General features: G+C 34.7%; 1 pseudogene; it reads left to right on the forward strand.

The window, feature by feature from the left end:
- Positions 1-2,072: 2,072 nt before the first annotated feature.
- Positions 2,073-21,768, forward strand: LOC131415588 (NKG2-F type II integral membrane protein-like; annotated as a pseudogene).
- The last annotated feature ends 1,956 nt before the right edge of the window (positions 21,769-23,724 follow it).

Raw genomic sequence — 23,724 nt, forward strand, 5'->3', positions numbered from 1 at the left:
ATTTTCAGTACTAGTCTAGCTAACCTAATTGTCTTCTAAAAAATAACATCAACACTCTTCAGAAAAATATAACTGAATCCAGAGTCTTCACAAGAGAGTCAATATTTAAAGTAACTTAACATATAAAAAACAGAAAAATGTGACCTGTCTCAAGAGAAATGACAACTCCTCCGTGTCTTCCTTATACTGTCTTTGCACGGCTTTTGAATAGTCTAGTCTTTGTGAGCATTTATTTCAGAGATATTGTATGTGCATATATTTATATATTTGTTATATATAAGATGGTGCTCAGGGCAAGTTACCCCAGGAAACACCACTCTGGTATGAGGATTATTTGGAGCTGAAGACAATAAAGACTCAGAAAACTCAGGAAGGATATTTGAGTTTCCCCTCCCAAACTGCCTAAAGAATTTAAAACAACAGATCTGTTTCAGGAAGGAGTTATTCTCATGATGACTGTAATGATAACGTAAAAGAGATGTTAAAAGCACTAAGCCCCTTTTATCAAAAACTCTCTCCCTCCCTGGCCACATTATCTATAGATGACCCTGAAAAGAACTGTCAAACAAACATTTGCATTTCTATCTCCATGTGAATTGTCTTCTTGCCCTCCGGAGTCCCAGACTGCCACCCACCCCCAACACCTTCCTCGCCTTTAGCTACAATACTTAAGCAAGCAGCTTAGAGAGAGGAACGAGTTGCTCATTTCTGAGTTTCTCCCATGTATACATGTTATTAAACTTGGTATTATCTTCTCCTGCTAACCTGTCTTGTTGATTATTTGGCCAGCCATAAGAACCTTAAGGGAAAGGGCAGAGGGGGATTCTCTCTCTCTCCCCACAGATATATCTTTATTTCTTTATATTTCTGAGATATTTATATATATAAGAAATATATTTTTTCACTTTTGTTATATTCTTCTAGTGTTCTATTTATTCCACTTGCATACTTAAATTAATCAGGCTAGCTGAATTTGTAACTGTTAAATTCAGTTTAATGGCTGTTGTATACTAATTTTCCTGGTGAGAGGATTATATATCTTTACCCTCTTGAATTCAAATTGGACACTTCAGTGATGAAATACTAAGAGGCAGTTCATGGTTTTCTGTAGCTTTTTTCTCTCTGACACAGTGACCAGCAATGTTCCACCATAAAACTGTCCAGGAGTGAAGGTGATGTGGGTGAAGGGTTCTGTGGCATAAGTAAAAATTAAGCTCTCTTACTGCAGATATCAATGTGTGTTGATGTAAGCCTCCAATATTTTGGGATTGTTACTGCAGGATAATCTCGCCTCTCTTGACTGATATAATAGTTTTGAGTGCTTTATTTGCTTTTGATTTCTTTTTGATTCCTGGCCAAGACAAATGTATTTCCCTAATTGAATTTCTCTATAAATTTCTATGAAGTAATTTTTACATTACTATAGTATTCTCTCTATATATGTTTATATATATATCACACAAGACCCCCATATGCTCAATATGCTTTTTAGATATAAAACCATGGCTATGCCGGGAGAACGTTGTAATACAGGCACTTCTGGGCTGTTTAAATATAAGAATAAAAAGAAATTAACAAATAATTTTTTTCCGTTTAAAAATATTTCTTATTTGGATCAAGATGAAGAGATTTAGTGTATGTGGGTATTTCACTCATTGAAATCATAAGAAAAAATACTTAAAAAATAACCAATTCTTACCAGACCTTGAAAATGATGTCGAATGAATGGAGAAAAAAATAATGTGAAATTACTTGACCTGACAAGACAAGCGCACTGGGATTCACACAAAACTTAATTAAAATTAAATTAAATTACAAATCAAAATTAAATTGTAAATTACATCATTTAAGGCCAAATATAGAAAATAAAACAGAAATAAGATATAAGATCAGCATAAAGGTAACAGGTAATAAAAGTTGGATGCTTAGGACCATTGTCAGAGCAAGAAATTACAGACCTTCATTAAATTCTTTAATTTGCTTTAAAGATGATCCTGGCTCTGTGGCCTCTTTATCAACCTTGAAAAAACAAAAAACAATAGATTTTGCCCTGTTATTATGACTCTGCGAGAATGACACACAAGAATGTGATTTTTGGCATAGAAAATACCAGATTTTACACTAAACGTGGTGACGAGGATATCATACCTGAAATTACAATCACCTGCAGGAGGTATGGAAATTGCAGAAGTCAGAATGTAAGATATGCACATACTCTGTCCAGCTACAAAGTTTCTTCCACAATTTCAATATCGCCAGAGATAAACTTCTTTATATATTATCTGAATTAGTTAACAAATTAAAAGACACACTATTTCATGATAGAAAAACATTGCTCATATTTAAAGTACCAATCATCAATATGAATAGACAAATAAGAATCACAAAACTTTTGAGGAAAAAAATCACCAACTAAAAGAACAAGAGAATAAGTCTGAACAGTAAATTAATTGATCAAAGACAAGAATCCCAAGTAAAAGTAATCAGATTTCTGGGAACGATTTTGGAAAAATGATGGCTTCTGTGAATATAGTTAAATCTCTCTTCATCTCAACAGCTACTACTCTGCTAATAATAACAACTAGAAGAAGCAGCATGTGATACTTGAAGAGTTTGAATATGAATCTCTTTGGAGATATTCAGCATAACCACAAATAGAGAAATAAGAAACAAGGTATGAGGAATGGAGCATGTTCTTGAAACCATCAGGAAGCTTGATATTTTGTTTTGACTGGGGATAAAATATAAATATGAAACTGTAATTATAAAATATAAATAGAATAAAACAGAAAAATTCTAGAATTATTCTCAACCTAGACCACATAGGATTTGTAGGCCACAATCCTAAAAGGCAACTCATGCAAAAAGTGAAAAAAGACTGAATGATGATACTCTTGAATATAGATTATAAGGTAAAAATACTTAAAGTCAATAAAAGTATAAGAGATAGAAATGGACACACCACAAGTGGAGTTAGTGTCTGAGGGTTGAGTGATGGGGAGGAGCCACAGAAATTTGGAAAAGTCACAAAAAAGAATTCTAGAAATGAAAACAAAATCATTTAAATGAAAACTTCGTAATGTGATTAAAGAACAAGAATAGAAACACTTAGGGAGAAAGTTAAGTGCATGCAAAAAACAATTGAAGAAGAGAGAAACGGAGATAGAAACTATAGAAGATATTAAGAAGTAAAGAATAAAATTTCCAGAATGGGAAGATATGGAAAACAAAGACAAGTAATATTAGAAGAGACCACTACTTATTGTATTCAGGATTGATAACGCATGCGATACTCAGATTCAAGAAGCACAATTCACCACTATCAGAAAACAGACGTTTCATAAACATTTGGCTCCATCATAACACTATTTCTGATTCCTCTATTTTCTTTTAAATATATCACATTGGGCTTTTGCCCCAATAGCGCACTGCAACTATTACCTATTTTGTAAATCTATTAATAAATTCTCATCTTAGTTGAATTAGGTTCAGCAGTAGACACAGTGGATCACTTGTGCCTCGTGGAAGCCCTTTTTTCACTTGGCACCCACGGCAATGCATTTTCTTAGGATTTTTATTCCTATCTCATCGTTACTCCTTTGCTGGCTGATTTCACCTCTTTACCTTTACCTCTTAACCTCTGAGTGCCACATGGCTCAGTCTTTAGATTTTCTTTTTTTATATCTACATTAATTTCCCTGGTGATATTATCAGTCCCTTTATTTTAAGCACCACATATAAGCCGAAGAGCCCAATTTTATACTTTCCAGTCCAAATATCACCATTTAACCCAATATTTAGATATCTGAGTTCCTATTCAACAGCGTTACTTGTTTGTTTAAGAGAGAATTCATACTTGACATGTCCAATCCAAAAACAAACTGCTGATCTCTCTATCCTACATCTACTTCATGTATGATCCTTCCCAATTCATTTATTGGAATTACAGTATTTCTAGTTTCTCAAAGCAAAAACTGTGGTTCATCCTTGACTCCCCTCCATCTTTCTTAGGCCGCATTTTGCATTAGAGAGTCTTGTCAGCACTAACTGCAAAATATGCCAAAATTTAATCACTTATCATTTCTACTCTTTGTCACCATCATCTCTTGCTTGAATTATTTTGAGTCTTCCTATTTCTTGCCTTACTCTGTATTCGTGTCTTCAGCCAAATTGACACTATTAAAACATGCCAGATTATGTTATCATCTGTTCATGTGAGGAGTGGCTCTCCATGCTTCTCCCTGAGGAAGCTGAAGCCTTTCAAAAGCCTGGACGACCCGAGCCCCGTGACCTCTTGCAGCTTGTCTTCTAATACAGAGTTTCTCAACCTTTTTTTCATCATCACCTCCAACTTCAACCCACTAAGGAACCTTTACAGGTGTATTTTATTAACCTATCCCCATGAAAATTCAAAACCACAAATATACTACACCTCTCTTTATGTACTTCATGTATATCTGTGTTGTACACATTAAATGAACAGGATTTTTTGACTACTCTCAAGAATCAATTTTTGTCCCCTTGTCGGAGGGATCATCTCCATGAGAATGCATGCTCTAACACTATTCCCTTCACTCACTCTGCTCCAGCTATATGAGCCTCCTCGCTCATCCTCAGATGCCAGGCATGCTTCTTCAATAGGAAATTCTACTAGTTATTTGCTCTATGAGAAATGCTCTTCCCCATTATTCTGCATTGCTAGTTTCCTCACCTACTTCATGTCTTTGTCCTGTTATTACCTCCGCAATGAATCCCACTTGAATTGCAGTTCCCATGTGTAGATGGCACTCCCAATTCCTCTTACTCTGTTCAAAAATGTATTCATGTAACATTTATCACGTTCTAACTGTCAACTTAAAAAGCAAATTCATATGTTATTTTACCCTCAAAGCAAGTTTATTTGGAACTAACCAAAAGAATTGCATTTCAGAATGTGCATGCTATGGGAACCATAAGCAAACCCAGAGAACAAAGGAGGGAGCTTGTTTTTATAGAGAAAAGAGGGGAGGAGTAGAGGCTATTCGAAAGGAAAGTCCACTGGGTGAAAGTAACAGTTCAGGGTGGCAATGGCTTCTATTCTCTGAGCTGCAGCTTTGCTCATTGGCTGAGCTATTTCCAGGCTGGAAAAGAAATCTTCCTTCATTAGTAAAGTAGTTCTACTTCCTTTCAGAGATGCAAGCACGTATCTCTTCCTGTTTGGAGTATTAACATGTATGACAGGGCATGAGAGCTCTCCCTACAGGCCTTCCTCACTCCAATTTAGTTGAGATTATTCTCCTTCATTTCACATAACATGTTACATATTTTAACTTTTTTTGGATTACAAGAACAAATATTTATTCTAGTACAGATCTGGAGGCTAGAAGTCTGAAATCAGGGTGTCCACAGAGCTATGCTCACTTTGAAGACTCCTGGGGAGCCTGTTTCACGACTTTCTTTTAGCTTTAGGTTAGCCAGCAGTCCTTGGTATTCCTTAGCTTATAGATGTATTACTCCAACCTCCACCTCTGTTCATATGGAGTTCTCCCTGTGTGTCACTGTCTCTGTGTCAAAATTTCCCTCTTGTTTAGGACATCAGATGTATTAATTAAGGGCCCACCCTACTCCAGTATGACCTCGTCTTCACTTCATAACATCTGTAAAGGCCCTATTTCCAAATAAGATCACATTCACAGGCTCCAGGTGGACATGAATTTGGTAGTGGGGCAGCGGGGTAGTGTGACACTATTCAGTAAAATGTGAAAAACAGAAAATAGCTAAAAGTAGCAAATCAGTGTTTGAAATCTTTTATCTGGGTGTCAGTGTGACTAGAAATAATATTTGACTTGGTATTTGTGAAAACTTGATTCCAGTCAGATACATTAAATGTTGTCAGAGTGATGTGAAGGTTCTCAGAGGAACCAGAGAAAAAAAGTCCTGAGCATAAAATAAGAAGCAACAGTTCACTTAGTCTTCATCTCTCCATGGCATTCCAAATCTCTAAATATTCTTAACACTTTAATATGTAACACTAAGAAAACCAAATAAAGTATTTGGTTTTAGTAGATAGCATTGATAATTTTTTTGGAATGATTACTTCTTACACATATACACATATATCACCTTTTGTATCACAATTAAATTTCTAAATTTTTTAACATTGTGTTTTTATTCTTTACTCAAATTAAACTCTTCAATTCTTTTAGGGATCAACAAGACAGAGTATAATAAAATTCAAATGACACAAAAAATACCTAAGTATAGCAAAAGAAGAATAGTAAGAGATACCAGTTCACTAAAATTTCTCCCATAAATGGCTGAGGAAGCCTACAAGATGAGGATCTGAAAAGTAAAATTACAGGATCTCATCTGTGTAGAAATTATCCAGCTGTTCTATGGTTAATACAAAAGACTACAATAGGAATTTCCTTAACCAGACTGTAATTTCCTTGACCTGAGTCCATTTCAGTTTAGAAAGTGTCAAAATTTTAACTTGATTTACAGACAAATCTTATTTGTAATATACCTCATTTTTTAATAATTAAATTTACAATTTATATAGTTAACAATGTGTTTCTTTCATTACCTGCTTAAGCTGCTCATCTACTCTTGCCACAGTTTCTTCACAACAGTCATCACTTGTCAACGATAAGATTTGTTTAAAAGTCGCTTTTGAACTAACCCTATCAGAAGCAGAGAGACCAGACTGAACGGTGATCCTTTGCCTATTTGTACTTCAGAGTTTATAAGGTCATGTTTACATTATCCTATAACATTTACTGATTCTGACAGTTTAGGGACAGAGTGAAAAGGCAAAGGACAGAAAAAATCTAGGAAAAATTGGCAAATAAACATTATGTGAACCAGCCCTGATGTCCTAGCAGTTAAGGTTCAGCTCCTGTGGCCTGGGTTTGGTTCCCAGGTGCAGAACCACACTACTTATCGTCTGTCAGTAGCCATGCTATGGCGGCGGCTCACATAGAAAAACCAGAAGAACTTAAATTATACACAACTATGTATTATGGTTTTGCAGGGGAAAAAGAAGAAAAAAGGAGGAAGATTGGCAAAGATGTTAGCTTAGGGCGAAACTTCTCCTGCAAAAAAAAAAAAAAAAATGATGGGTAAACATGATATCTGAGACTACATAATTTTCTCTTTTGTGAATACTTCCTAGATAATTCATTTTAGACTAATTACACAGAAAGGCAATTGGTTACAAAGTAAAATGATCAGTCAGATTATTCTTTCTCTCTCCAATGATGTAATGGAAATAATCTCCTTGATGCCATAAACATATCTCTTAACTTTATTAATATAGAAAATTAAGACCTTATGGAGTGAAAATCAAGCTAACAACTTTAAATAATTCAGGCTTTTTCTCAAAATAGCAAAACTTTTGCTAATCTTTTTTCCTAATGAATAAGCATATCATTCACTCAGAGAAAATTGTTTGTGTTGGCTTTTCTGTTCTTTTGTACTGATGAATGCAGGTTTGTAACACCCTAAACTTTCACAACATAATTTTCTGACCTCAATTATATTTCTCAGAATGCAACTTCGATGGCATTTGGCACAAATCTTTTAAAAATTGCACTTAATAGTGAGATAAAACGCATTACAGAATTTTCTGCTTCGACTGCACACCAATTGCATTATTGTACGTTATTTTTTTACGTTTTTGGGGGGTGAGAATATTTAAGTTCTACTCTCTTGGTCAATTTCAATTATAAACAATACAGTGTTATCAGCTATAGTCATCATGTTATACTTGAGATCCTCAGACTTTATTTATCTAATAACTGAAAGTTTGTACCCTTTGCCCAACATTTCCCTATTTTCTCCACCCGTTAGCCAGTGGCAACCACTTTTCTACTGTTTCTATGAGTTTGGTTTTATTTTGTTCCACATATAACTGATACATGCAGTGTTTGTCTTTCTCTGTCTATCTTCTCACTTAGCACAATGCCCTCAAGTTCATCCTTCTCACAGTGAAAGGATTTCCTCTTTCTCGTGGCTGAATAATAATCCATTGTATATATACCATATTTTCTAAATCCGTTTGTCCATTGATAGACACTTAGGTTGTTTCCATACCTTGGTTATTGTGAATCATGCTGCAGTGAACATGGGAATACAGATATCCCTTCGAGATAATGGTGTCATTTCCTTTGGACATACATCCAGAAGTGGGACTGCTAGATCATATGGTACTTGTTAACAGTTAACTGCATGGGTTAATTGTTAACTGTATGGGTGGTCAAGTCTGTCTACTGATATCTTTTAGAGTATTAAAACAATTTCTCAGGGGCACTTGCCAATGGACAAACTAAATGACACACTGCAAGCTCATAGTCTTCTGTATTCTGGAAATGTATTTTTAAATACACTGTCTTCAAAATAGCCCAAGTGTAAGAATTTTCTGTTCAAACTTTAAGTGACACATTGAGGAGAATCTACTTTGTCCATTATTCCTTCACTCTTAGGCTCCACAGGGCAGTCTGTGACGACCAGAGATATGGTTTGTTTACAAGAGTAACCTGGTCTCCCACTAGAGGATGCACAACTCTCTGGCTGACAGAAGGTATGCGATGCTACTCTCCTGTCTCTCTACAAGCCCATCTTATTTAGTGGGAGATTACAAGCGCTAGATGTGATGCAACAATTAATATGCAAGCAAATAAAAAATAATACTGGTATCTTTGTGCAATACAGAGTAAAAAAAATAAGTATAAAACATGAAAAATGTTCAAGGATTCCTTAAAATATTCCAATTCTTGCCTCTGGAGAATGCATACACATGTGCATAATTGGGCTTGCGTATCAATATAGCCAGCCCTGGTTGTTTAGTGGTTAAGATTTGGTGTTGTCATCCCTGTGGCCCGGGTTCATTTCCCAGTCAAAGAACCACAACAACAGTCTGTCAGTTTTCATAATGCGGCAACTGTGCATTGCTGTGATACTAAAAGCTATGCCATCAGTATTTCAAATACCAGCAGGGTCACCCATACTGGTCAAGTTTCAGTAGAGCTTCCATATTAGCTAGACTAGGATGTAAGAGCTGGCACCCACTTCCAAAAAATTGGCCATGGAAACCCTATGAATAGCAGTGGAGCATTGTCTGAATATAGCACTGGAAAATGAGAGGATGGCACAAAAAGACTGGGCAGGGTTCCAATCTGTTGTACACAGTGTTGTTCGGAGTTGGATTTGACTCGATGGCACTAATAACAACAAAATCAGTACAACTTAAAGTGAAATCCCTTAAGCATCATGACAATGAACTGTTAATTTTGGATTTTGTAATAAACACAGATGTAATTATATATATATTATTTTATATTTATCCTACCCTTTAAAAATAGATTTTTAAATTCAATTCATCAAATCACAAATGTCAAACATGATTCTCTATACACTACTTAGATTAAATATAAGCAGTTTGGTTGTTAATATAAATCAGGATGAGGTAGCTTTCATAAAATGCTAATTTGAACTTAATTATAAAAATCAAAAGATGTTTTTAAAAATTGAAGAAAACGTCACAAAAAAGGATACACCGCACTGAAAAGAGACTCCTGTTTAATGACGTTACATTTTCTACGGGTATAAATCAGAAATAAAACAATGACAATTGTGATAAAAGAATTTCTAAAGTAACTAACATATTACTGAGACCTTATAAATACCAAATTGAGTGTTAATTGTTTTACATTCATTATATCATACATATTTTTCTTCTCATTTTAGAATACTAAACCAACTTGCTAGAACTACATAAAATTTTAAAGGTCATACATTGTACATTTCAAAGCCAGAATGTATTCTTGATCTCATTGACTCTCAAAGCGCATTGACTAAATTATTAAACTACATTATCTGAATTATTATAGTTGCTGACACAATTAAAGCTACCTTCACTCACTGTGACAGTCATAGAATCTTCCTGGGAGTTTGCACCAACAGTACTGTTCCACAAACGACCTACACTGTTACTTATCACTTTATGGTTTCATATCTTTGCCATTAAATCAATTGTCAATTATTTGTGTAGAATAAGTACTTTTTAGAAATCTTTTTATATTACTTTGTTTTCATTATATATTATGTTTTGGATAAGTTTAGTGTGTCATGCAACATTTTTCAAAGTACAACATATTTCTTTAAAATTTTAATGATTTCTCAGAACCTCACAATTTTTCAAAAGAGAATGTCATTTGACAACACCTCATTCCCTTTTAATCAATAAATGTAACTCACTAAATAAAAGTAATTTAGTGCAGAAAATTACTGTATATGTTAACACTACTATTCTCCCAACTTCATAACACTCAATGTTCAATCATTAATGGCTTTAAGAATTTTCATAAAAATTGTTGCATTTTCTTACCAATGTATCATTTTAATTTTAACACAGTTATTCTAATAGTGTTAAAATGTTTCTGTGGGTCAGCATCATGGTGAAGTGAGTTGTTCCCTTTGTCTTTCCTCTGTAAGTTACAACTAGTAGGACATCCACTGATCAACAAAGGCCTCTCTGCACAGCACACCAGGATGCCTGACACATCCATGTATCAATACATCTGAAGGTGGGTGGTCTAGATATCCTGGAAGCATGGGAATCAGGAGAGCAGGGTATCAGCTCCCCAGACCAGAGATTCCAGGATCTGAGGTAACTCCCATGAAGGGAGCTCCCAGAAATCCAGGCAGCCCATGCTGTCAGAGGCACCGGAAGCACTGTGAGCCCGTGACTGGAGACTCCAGGAACTGCGATGAAACCTGTGACCGAGTCCCCTCTTTCTCCCCCAGCAGCAGTATCTCAAACACCAGCCCTTCCAGTAGTAGGGGTAGCATGCAAAATTCAGATGCCCCTAATGCAGTGGCAGCATTGCCCATGGCCTGAAGTTACAAAGAACACACCAGCACCTGAAACCAGGGACTGCAGGAACAGCAGTGACACTAGTGGCTCAGCCCCTCTCCCTCCCCCAACAGTGGTGGGTGGTTCCCAAGACCTGAAGCTTCAGGAAATGCACAGGTGCCTGAAACCTAGCCCCCTCCCCCTCCCTGGCAGCAGCAACTCTGACAGTGGCCCTTCCAGCAGTGGTGCCTGCATCTGAGATGTGCATATGCCTTGCAATGGCAGCAGTGCTGGCGTGCTTTGTGGAGGCACTCATGGCTCAGCCCCTACCCCTCCCACAGAACAGCTAAGTGGCATCTTTGACCTAAGCATTCAGGAAATTCAGAGAAGCCCATGACCCAGCCACCTCCCACTTCCATGACAGCAGTACATCCTACAGAGGGCCTTCCAGCAGCAGGGCCTGCATACAAGACCTCTGGCCTCAGCAGTGGTGGTGACACTCATGAATCCAACACTACCCACAGTGGCATTGCCAGCAGCCCCGGATAACCTAGGAGAAGCAGTGCAGGTGGCACATGTGGTGCCAGTGACTGAGACAACGGAAAGTGTGCAGAGAGCCAAGTTACAGCAATAGCAGAGCCCACAACTCCAGTCACCATAGCTGTAGAGTCACCCCCACCCATAGCAGCAGAACCTGCAGACTCAACAAACTGAAATGTGGCAGAGGTGCTCGTGACCCCAGCTCCAGCCCCAACCTTCCTCTTCCCAATCACAACAGTACGGGAACACATAACCCAGGCAACCATGAAGGCAGCAGAGGTGCTCTAGCATGGTGAATGCAGTGGAAATACCCATGTCTGCAGCAACTTCATGGGCAGCAGGGCACCAGCAACCTCAGAGGCAGAAACAGTATAAAGATGGCGCTAAAAAAAGCCGCTGGCAGAGGCAGTGGAGGGCGAAAAGCACAGGATCTCAAATACAACCAGAAGAAGCTGAGAATCAAAAGAAACAAAACCTTACACAAATAAGAAAGGTGTTTGTTACCACAAATGCACTGACAGAGGAACAACTCATCAAGCACCATGAAGAACAACAGTAGCATGATAGTACAAAAAGAAGGTGACAAATTTCCAGAAATCAAACTCGATGTTATGGAATTTTGCGATCTGACAGAGAATTCAAAAGAGCTGTCATGAAAGATCTCATTGGGTTGCAAGAAAACTCAGAAAGACAGTTCAATGAGCTCAGGAATAAAAAAAAGAGTAGAAGGAATACTTCACCAAAGAGGTTGAAACTCTGAAAAAAATAAATAACCAAATAGAAATTATGGAGCTGGAGAACATATTAAATGAGAGGAAAGATAAAGTAGAAAGAATTGGAAATAGAGAAGACCATATAGAAGACAGAATTAGTGAGCTTGAAGATGGAAAACTAGAAATAATTCAGGTGGAAGAAAAGAGAGACTTAAAATGAAAAAAAAAAAGAAAAAAATTATATGAGAAATAGCTGACTTAATTAGGAAAAATGACATAAGGATAATGGGTACCCCAGAAAGAGAAGAGAGAGAGAAAGGAGCAGAGAGCTTATTCAAAGAAATAATAGCTCAGAACTTCCCAAAATTGGGGAAGGAACTGGATTTACAAATACATGAAGCTAATAGAACACATAATTATCTCAAAACAGAAAGATGTTCTCCCAGGCACATTATATTCAAACTGTCAAAAGTAAATGACAAAGAAAGAATACTAAAGGTTGGCAGACAGAAGAAAATAACTTACAAAGGAACCCCCATTAGGCCATCAGTGGATTTATCAGCAGGAACTCTACAGGCTGGGAGAGAGTGGAATGATATATTCAAAATATTAAAAAGTAAAAGCTATCAGCCAAGAATACTCTATCCAACAAAGTTATCCTTCAGATGTAAAGGAGAAATAAAAGCTTTCCCAGACAAACAAAAGCTGAGGGAGTTCACTGCCAATAGACTTGCCTTACAAGAGAAGTTGAAAGGTGCCCTCCTATCAGAAACATGAGCCAAAGATTTACAAAGCTTTGAGCAAGATGATAAATAGACAGAGAATCAGGAAACTGCACCTCTATATCAGAATACGTTAGTAAACACTTAATTATAACATAAAAGCTAAAGGGAAAGAAAGCAATGAAAATGGCTATAACTACTTCAATTTGGTAACGACACAAAAAGAATAATTGGTAACAACAAAAACATAGACGAAGAAGAGGAAAAAGATGGAATCTGCATAGGCAAATAGAGTTAAGATGATATAAGCAGAAAAAGGACAATCTCATCAATAAGCTCTTTCATACAAACCTCACGATAACCATAAAACATAAAAACTAGGAGCAGATCACAAAACATAAAAAAAGAGGAAACTGAGAAATACACCATAGAAAATCACCAAACTGAAATGGTAGACAGAAACACAAGGGAAAAGAAACAATGGAAATATGGAATAATCAGAAAACAAAAGATAAAATGGCAGTATTAATCTGTCATATATCAACATTCACTGCAAATGTAAATGGATTGAATTTATCAATCAAAAGGCACCGAGTGACCCCAAAATACGCCACCTCCAGGAAACTCAGCTCATCTCTAAAGACAAACGTAAGCTCCGAGTGAAGGGAATGAAGATTATACTCTAAGCAAATGGCAACCAAAAGAAAGTGGATGTAGCTGTACTTATATGAGAAAAAATAGACTTTAAGTCAAAAAAGGTAACAAGAGACAAAGATGGGCATTATGTATTGATAAATTGGATATTCCACAAGAAGACATCATATTTATTAATATATATGCACTTAACAGAGGATTACCAAAGTATATAAAGCAACTATTAACAGACCTAAAGGGAGAAATTGACAGAAATACATTAATAGCAAGAGATTTTAATACCCCACCAACACAAATGGGTAGGGCATCTGGAAGGAAAGTCAAGAAGGAAATGTTGGCCTTAAATGGAACAGAAGACCAGATGGACTTAAAAGATACATATAGAACATTCCATAGAAAAAGCAACAGAATACCCATTCTTCTCAAATGCACATGGAAAATTCACAAATATACACCATATCTTGAGAAACAAAATAAGTCTCCATAAATTTAAGATGATTGAAAAATTTCAAGCATCTTTTTTAACCACTGTGGTATGAAACTAGAAATCAACTACAATAAGAAAGCTGGAAAAGTCACAAATATGAGGAGATTAAACAACATGCCACTGAACAATTGGATCAATGAAGAAATGAAAGGAGAAATACAAAAAATACCTGGAGACAAAAGAAAATGAAAATACAATATACTAAAACCTATGGGAAAGAGTGGTAGTAAGAGGAAAGTATACAAGAATACAAGCTTACCTTAAGAAACAAGAAAAATTTCAAATAAAGAGTCTAATAAAACACTTAAAAGAACTAGAAAAGGAAGAACAAAGGAAGCCTAAAGTCAGCAGAAGGTAGGAAATAATAAAAAAGAGCGGAAATGATGAAATGGATACTAAAGAGACAATAGAAAAGATCAGTGAAATTAAGAGATGGTTCTTTGAAAAAATAAACAAAATTGACAAATCCTTAGCTACACTCACTAAGAAAAAAGAGAATGGGCTCAAATAAAATCAGAAATGGGAGAGGAGTGATTACTGTGGATACCACAGATATATAAAGAATTATAAGAGAATACTATGAAAAGCTATACACTAACCAATTGGATAACCTAGAAGAAAAGGACAAATTCTTAGAATCACACAACCTCTCAAAACTGAATCAACGAATAGAGAATCTAAATAAATCAATGACAAGTAAAGAGATTGCAACAATAGTCAAAAACCTCCCAAAAAACAGAATTCTGAACCAAATGTCTTCTTTGGTGAATTCTATCAAATATTCAAAGAGGATTTAATTCTATCTTTCTCAAACTCTTCCAAAAAATTGAAGACAATGGGATGTTTCCTAACTCATTTTACAAGGGCAATGTTACCCAGAAACCAATACCAGACAAGGACAACACAAAAATGGAAAATTACAGGCCAATATCGCTGATGAATATAGATTCAAAAATCATCAATAAAATATAAGGAAATCAAATACAATGATACATTAAAAGGATCATGCACCATGATCAAGTGGGATGGTTCAACCTCTGCAAAGCAATCAATGTGATACACCACATTAACAAAATAAAGAATAAAAATCACATGATCATCTCAATACATGTAGGGAAACCATTTCACAATATTCAAAATCCATTTATGATAAAAACTCTCAAATAAATGGATGTAGAAGGGAAGTCTTTTTACATAATAAAGGATGTATACAGCAAACCCACTGCTAACATCATACTCAACAGTGAAAACCTGAAAGCTATTCCTCTAAGAACAGAAACAAGACAAGGATGCCCACTCTCAAGACTCTTATTCAATATAGCACTGGAAGTCCTAGCAGAGCAAAAAGAAATAAAAGTTATCCAAATTGGAAAGAAAGAAGTAAAACTATCACTATTTGCAGATGACATGATTCCATATATAGAGAAGCCTAAAGAATCCACCATAAACTATTAGATAATTAACAAATACAGTAAAGTTGCAGGATACAAAAATCAACATACACAAATCAGTTGCATTTCTGTATACTAACAATTAACTAGCAGAAAGAGAAATCAAGATACTTTCCAATTTGCAATCACAACAAAAAGAATAAAATATCTAAGAATAAATTCAACTAAGGAAGTGAAAGACATGTACTCTGAAAATTATAAGACATGTTGAAAGAAATTGAAGAAGACATAAAGAAATGGAAAGATATGCCATACTCATGAGTTGTAAAAATTAACATAGTTAAAATGTCCATATTACCTAAAGCAATTTAAAGATTCAATTCAATCTCAATCATTATCCCAACAACTTTTTTTCGTGGAAATAGAGCAAAGAATCTTAAAATTTATGGAACAACAAAACACCCAAATAGCCAAAGATATCCTGAGAAAGAAGGACAAAGCTGGAGGTATCACATTCTCTGATTTCAAAGTATACTACAAAGCTATATTAATCAAAACAGGGTGGTATTGGCAGATAAACAGACACATATCATTGGATCATAACCAATGCCAAGAAATAAACCCACACCTCTATGGACAGCTAGTTTTTGACAAAGGAGCCAAGAACATCCAATGGAGAAAGGAAGGCTCTTCAATAAATGATGTTGGGAAAACTGGACAGCCACATGCCAAAAAAATTAATAAACCATTATATTAGACCATACACAAAAGTTAACTCAAAATGGATTAAAGACTTGAATGTAAGACCTGAAAACATAAAAACCCTAGAAGAAAACATAGGCGGTGTGCTCCTTAACATCAGTCTTAGTCATATCTTTTTGAATATCATGGCCTACCAGAGAAGGGAAACAAAAGAAAAAAATCAACAAATGGGACTACACTAAACTAAAAACTTTTGCATGGCAAAGGAAACCTCAACAACAAAAAAAGACAACCTACCAATTGTGAAAAGATATTTGCAAATCACATATCCATTAAGAGGTCAATATCCAATTATATAAAGAACTTATACAGTTCAACACGAAAAACACAAACAACCTGACCAAAAAAATGGACAGAGGATATGAACAAGCATTTTTCAAAAGAAGATATACAGATGGCCGACAGTCACATGAAAAGATGTTCAAATCACTAATTATTAGGGAAATGAAAATCAAATCAGAAAGGCTATTATTAAAAAGACAAAAAATACCAAGTGTTGGAGAGGATGTGGAGAGAAGGGAACTCTTGTATACTGCTGCTGAGAATGTAAACTGGTGCATCCACTATGGCAAACAGTATGGGGGTTCCTCAAAAAACTAAAAATAGAACTACCATATGATCCAGTATTCTACTTTCGGGTATTTATCCAAAGAACACAGAAACACTAATTCAAAAAGATGCAGTCACTCCTACGTTCATTGCAGCGTTATTCACAATAGCCAAGACCCGGAAGCAACCTAAGTGCCCATCAATGGATGAATGGATAAAGAAGATGTGGTATATATACATATATAAATGGAATAGTATTTAGTCTTAAAAAAGTTGAAATCTTGCTATTTGTGACAACAGGGATGAAGCTTAAGGGTATTACGCTAAGCTAAATACATTAGCTAAGCTAAGCTACAGAAAAAGACAATTACTGTATTACTTCACTGATATGTGAAAGATAAACAAACACATAGCTGCAGAGACCAGATTGGTGGTTACCAGAGGGGAAGGGAGTGGGAGGAGGGCAAAACGGGTAAAGGGGCACATGTGTAAGCTGACAAATGGCAACTAAACTTTTGCTGGTGAACACGACGCGGTCGATACAAAAGTCGAAATACAATGATGGACACCTGAAATTTATTTAATGTTATTAACCAATGTGATCTCAATAAAAAACTTAATTAACTAAAAAAAGAAGATAGATTGTGGGGGCCAGACCAGTGGTGCAGTGGTTGGGTTTGTGCGCTCCACTTCGGTGGCCCGGTGTTTGCAGGTTCAGATCTCGGGCAGAGATCTATCCACTGCTTATCAAGCCATGCTGTGGCAGGCGTCCCAAAAATTAAGTAGAGGAGGATGGGCACAGATATTAGGCCAGGGCCAATCTTCCTCAGCAAAAAGAGGAGGATTGCCAACAGATGTTAGCTCAGGGCTAATCTTCCTCACCAAAAGGGAAAAAAAAGAAAATATAAAGAAATCATAGATATTACTTATAAATTACTAAAGTAGTTGAAGAATCCTCAATGTTATGAGTTATCAGTGTAGGCAATTTTCATAAATAAAACTTCAAAATGCAAAAAAAAAAAAGAAAAGAAAAAATATTTCTGTGGAACCTGACTTTAAATTAACAATGAAGTTATTTTTGAGTAACACCATTCCCTACTATTTTATTGCTTTTCAGTACTCCCACTCATAACATTGTATCAAACATAGACTATCACTTTTAAAACTACTTATTCTATTGTGAAACACTTATTTAAGGCTCTAAGGAAATTAGAATCAGACTTTTACATTGCTCAATTGCAGAATGAGTACTATTTCTCATCTCACACTCCACTCGGTTCGACTACACCAGGGATCTTGTCATTATATTTGTTAACATAATAATATTAATGTTAATAAATATAACGTTATATTAATATGTGTTAATAAATAATAACCTTTTATTAACTACTTAATTATCATAGAGCTGCATATAACTACTTAGTTTTCATAAAGCATCATCTCTGATATTATTCAGCTACAGAGATGAAGAACCAAAAAGTAACCTATGCAGAACTGAATCTGGTTAAGGACTCAAGAAGACAGCAAATGAAAACTAAGGACACTAAAGCTCCGTTTCAGTAACTGAACAGGAAATAACTTACATGGAATTAAACCTTCAAAATGCTTCTTAGGATCTCCAATAGAATGACAAGAACTAACACTATATGTGTAAAGCATTTAATAATCACACAGTATAACTGTTCTAGGAAGTGCAGCTGGGGTGCAGAGGTGTGAGGAAAGAGTAGGAAATAAGCTCACATATTTTTCATTTGTGAGAATCAGAGCTTGAAGTTGAAATCCAGTATTCTAATATGAAATCTGCAGACTAATTTTATTCGGACATTTTTTTTTATTTTGCATTATATGACCAACAACTCATGGAGCATTGTATTTACTGAAAATGAAATAGTATATTCTGAGAGAAAGATTACAATGGTAGATATGGGGTCTAAGTTTATATACATGTTTCCCTGTGTATCTGGGTTCTCTTGTATGTAAACTTTGTAAACAATTGCCTCCATCTCTCCTTCCTCGGGTTTCCATTTCTCTCCCTCCAGATTTACCGTCACCTGAAGGGAAGTTCATTGCTGGAATTCTGGGAATCATCTACCTTGTCTTAATGTACATTGTAGTAAAAATGGTAGTCTTTAGTCCCCGTAAATAAATTTTAGAAAGATTAGAAGCTAACAATGCCTGTAAACATTTCATAATATTATGGAATAGAACTCTCATCTTAACGTGCACATTTACACTAATATGGAATGGTTATTCAGAATTTGTCAAAAGTATAAATAACAGGATGCTTATAGATAGTATTTACACATATTCAGATTTCTTAATTCAAAAGACGTGTTTTGGGTGACTGAAAGACATCATTGAGAAACAAATTAATTCTTGAGATCAGTTAAACCAAATGCTCTAAGAGATGTTGAAGTTTGGTCCTTTAAGCCTTTGAAATATTTTCCCCCCAAATCTTCATCACGTTATTAACTTTTCTTGGTAAAATCAATTTTATTGTAGATTATTCTAATCCTAAATAATACACCAAATTTCAAACTAAGAAACTAAAATTACTATGATTTATTTAGATCAATATTAATTTTTTATAAGGATTACTTTAATTTTTTCTAGATACTGTAATACTAGAGCAGAATAATTCCTCGCTGATAACAAGGATCCAAAAACGTAGATTATAATTTTCAAAGTTCTGATGTTAGTATACTTTTTATTTTGTCTCTATCTTAGGCTAGGCATAAATGATACTAGATTTTGGGGCAGAACATAAATTATAAAATCAGGTAATACATGTTCATGAGTAATGATTGTAGGAGAGTGTTCCTTCTTACACAACAATATGAAGAAATATTCATTTAAAATCACCATACCCATTGTTGCTGATTGGCTCCAATTTCCTACTGCTATAATATGATAAGAGATAACATTACTGTTCTAAAAAAGTGCTTTCATTCATTGACTTTCAGGACATGTATAGAGTGGATATTTTTGTTTGTGTGTTTGCTTTCTATGGGCACATAAATTAGGAGATGAAAGGCTGACCCTTCTCTGTAAACGTGCATGAGTGTGTTTGCTTTATATGTACCACTCGTGAGGGTGCACAGCTATGTTATAAATATATATGTTTCTATCTATGCAAATGTGTAAATTAATTTCAATTTTTTAAATTCAAATTTTGGGGGGATAATAATTCATAATCTTTTGTTAGTATATAATTGTCATTGTTCGAAGGAGTGGTTAACATATTCCAACAACTGCTATTACATTAGTATCGAAAGAAAAGCATGGAATGAGAGTTTGATGGCTTGTGCTTCTAAGAATTCTAAGGTGCTTTATATAGAGAGTGGAGAAGAAATGGTAAGATATTAAGTGTTTCATACGTTTTATTAAAGGCTTATTTCAGTCAATATTATATTTGTAGAATTCATACATATTTTTGTACATATTTGTAGTTTATTTTAAAGTCTGTTACTATTCCATTGTTTGACCTTATGGTATTTTATTTATATTTTTATACCACTAATGACCATTGGTAATATCCAGCTCTTGCTTTTCATAGAAAACCATGCTTCTGTTAATGTTTTTTTTCTAAAATAAACTTTGCTATTTAATTTTACCACACAACCAGGAACTAAACATATCATGATTGTGCAGGTTGATCACAAGCGAATAGAACCATGTAATTACAAATCCATTCACAGAATAGGAGTTTCCAGCCCTCAGCAGCCCCACCCCTGGGTGTCCTCTCCTCATTTCTCCTCCCTTCTCGCTCAACTGCTATTCTGGTTTTTAATATTATACATGATCAGTGCTTACTTTTGAACTGCATATTAATGGAATCATATAGTATGCATTTTTCTTCCTATCTCTTTTCATTCCCATATTATATTTTTGCAATTCATCCATATTATTGCATTTATCTTACTTTGTTAATTTTCACTGCTCAATTATGTGAATGTAACATTTTAAAATCCATTCTATCTGATGTCTCTGGTTGGGGACATGAGTCTCACATTCTCAGGAACAAAGACGCTTCCTGGGTTGAGTAGTTTTATTCAGAGGACCCCCCTTTGCTGGTTCCACCTCCCGCCTCTGCACACACTCACACACCCTGGTGTCTCTTGGTGGGGGAGAAAAAGCTTCTGATTGTTAGCAGGTTTCCTGATGGATCACCCTTGTAAGGCTTGCCTGGTGTTGACTGACAGATTCCTTTCAACACAGAGGAGGAATGGCTTCTTTCAGCCACCTCCTATTGCTAGCTGGGTTGGGTGTTTGGATGCCGCAGCCTAGGTCACTTTCTTCTGTTGATGGGGGATATAAGATGCTCTGTCACTCTTGTCTCCTAACACTAGGGTCCCAAACCATTTAGCCTTTCTTTTTCCATCTTTTGGATTTTTTCTTTACTTGTATCTTTCAGTCCTTCCAGAATTTATAGTAGTACTTAGCAGAGAGTAGCCGAGAGAATTGAGTCTATGACACCTTATCTTGACCACTGGATTCCACCAATATAGAAACAGGTTTGGGGCTTACCTAGTCAAAGAATGGTGTAGGACCCAGAAAATCAAATTTTTGGCTTCCATGTCTTTTATTTCCTCAATGGTAATCCCTTAATTTCTTTGGAAAACCCAAACTCTGAGAAACACAGTAGAAAAAATACTTTGATTTAGCCACAGTATCTGAAGAAATGATTATAACTATATCTGGAAACCTATTTAAAGCCTTGCTATGTTAGTTTTGTCCAAACGGGTAACTATTAAATTACGTGAATCAGAATTTTCCTTATTAACCTAAGAAGAAGAATGAAATACTAAGTATAAATATTTGAGTGACTTTTAACCAAAACAACAAACATGGGTGAAAGTTTTTGACACTGTTGAAAATGTGATTTCCATCTTCAATATATCTCTAATGTTAGATTAGAATCTAACACTCATTTCATTCTGAAAATTCAGGGTCCTATGAAAGAATATACTACTTGTATTTTTTAAAATGATGAAAGCTTTCTTACTGATTATTTAAATGCAAATTCTTCATTTTGGGGTAGAGATGTCTGAATTCCCTATCACTTCTATCCTGGATTGGAGTCTCTTGTAACAGCAGTGATCATTCATGGATGTAAATAAATGGCTGAACTTCCAAACCAAAGTAAGATTTTTAAAATAATGTTATATAGAAGAAGAAAATATAAAAATGAAAAATTCAGTAGAATGTTAATACATTTGTTTCAGTTGAATTATAGACATGAAGCAAGGTGTTGCAAGTTAATGAAGTGTTGATATAAACATTAAAAAATTGACTATTCAGTTTTCCTAATAACCAACTCTTACTAACATTATATGAAAAATGTCATTACCTGTTTTCAACATATTCTTTTATTACAGTTACATGGAAAATGCTATTGTTTCCTGGATTGCCCCCATACAATATAACAACAGAATTAAGCATTTTCCATTACAGGGTAACAGAATCATCTTCTGGTAAACATAACCGTGCTATACTGTACTCATCTGGCCTCAAAGCAGAAAGTTGTGGATCTCTAAATAGATATAATGGCAAGTATGAGCTTTAGAATGGAAATATTTGAATTTGGATTCTGTCGGATAACATTCTATTTCATAAAACAGAAATAATGTTATAATTGTATAAGTCTTAAAATGGATTATATTATTTGTTCTAATGAATTTTTTTTCAAAAACAATTATTGAGATATATAATATACACACCAAAAAGTACAGATACCATTACTTTTGTGTCTGGCTTTTTTTGCTCAACATTATATTTGCGGCATTCAACCGTTTTAAAAGATTACATGTTATGTGAGTCCGTTTATATGAAATATCAAGAATAGGCAAACCCGTAAGAGACAGAAGGTGGATTCGTGATTGCCAAGGACTGAGTGGAGGGGGAATAGGAAATGACCGCTAATCAGTACAGTGTTTCTTTTTGGATTGATGATAACTTCCTAAATTTTGATAGTAGTGATGGTTATGAACTCTGTGAATATACTACAAATCACTGATGTATACACTCTGGATAGATGTTATGTTGTGAAAATTATACCTTAATAAAGCTTTTCATGCAATCCTGGGATAATATTTAGGACTGCATTTAATCTTTTTTGTTATTTATTTATTTTTTATTTATTTATTTTTATTTTATTTTTTATTTTTTGCATTTAATCTTTAAAGTAAGACGTAAAGATTAGTCAACTTTACAATATTGACTCTTCCCATCAATATCATGTTTTATCCTCCCATGCATTGGGTTTTCTTTAATTTCTCTATTATATTTTGTCTTTTCCCATATTGAGGTCTTACAGAAATATGGATATTTCACAGTCATGCTTTTATAAACGACATTATTATTTCTAAATTTCCTTTAGTAATTTTTGCTGATTTAAATAAGAATACATTTGAAGTTTACATGTTGATCTTATATCCAACGACTTCACTCATTTTAGGTATTAATTCCACCATTTCAAATATGTATTCTTCTGGATTCTTTGTATAAACAACTATTTCATCTGTAAATAATCACACTTTTGTTTCTTCTGTCCAGGTGCAATTACTTTTTTTCCTACTTATTTTTACAGGCTAGGGTTTTATTTCCAGTGTTGAATAGAAGGTATGGTAAAAGATTCTATACGTATCCTTCCCTATTTTAGGGGAAAAGATGTCAATATTTCATCCTTAAGTATGAGGTTTGTTTTAAGGTTTTTTTTAAATCATACCTTTCTCATATTAAAGTAATTCCATAATATCCTATATTTATAATAGATTTTATAACTAATCCTTGTCACCCTTTTATTATTTTTGCATCAAATTGAATGATAAATGTTTTCTCAGTGTAATGTTTATGAAGTAAATTACTTTCTTTCTCAATTTTTAAACCAATCTTGCATTTCTGAAGTAAAACCACAATAATCATTCTGTATTGTCCTTTTTAAAAAATCTGTGCATATTATATTTAGATTAAGTAGTTTTTCCTCATCCATAATCACAAAGAGACTAGACTATATTTTCATCTATGTTGCATACTTGACCAGTTTTTTATTAAGGCTAAATTGGGAAGCATT

The sequence above is a fragment of the Diceros bicornis genome, chromosome 17, assembly GCF_020826845.1.
Source record: "Diceros bicornis minor isolate mBicDic1 chromosome 17, mDicBic1.mat.cur, whole genome shotgun sequence".
NCBI classification, from domain to species: domain Eukaryota; kingdom Metazoa; phylum Chordata; class Mammalia; order Perissodactyla; family Rhinocerotidae; genus Diceros; species Diceros bicornis.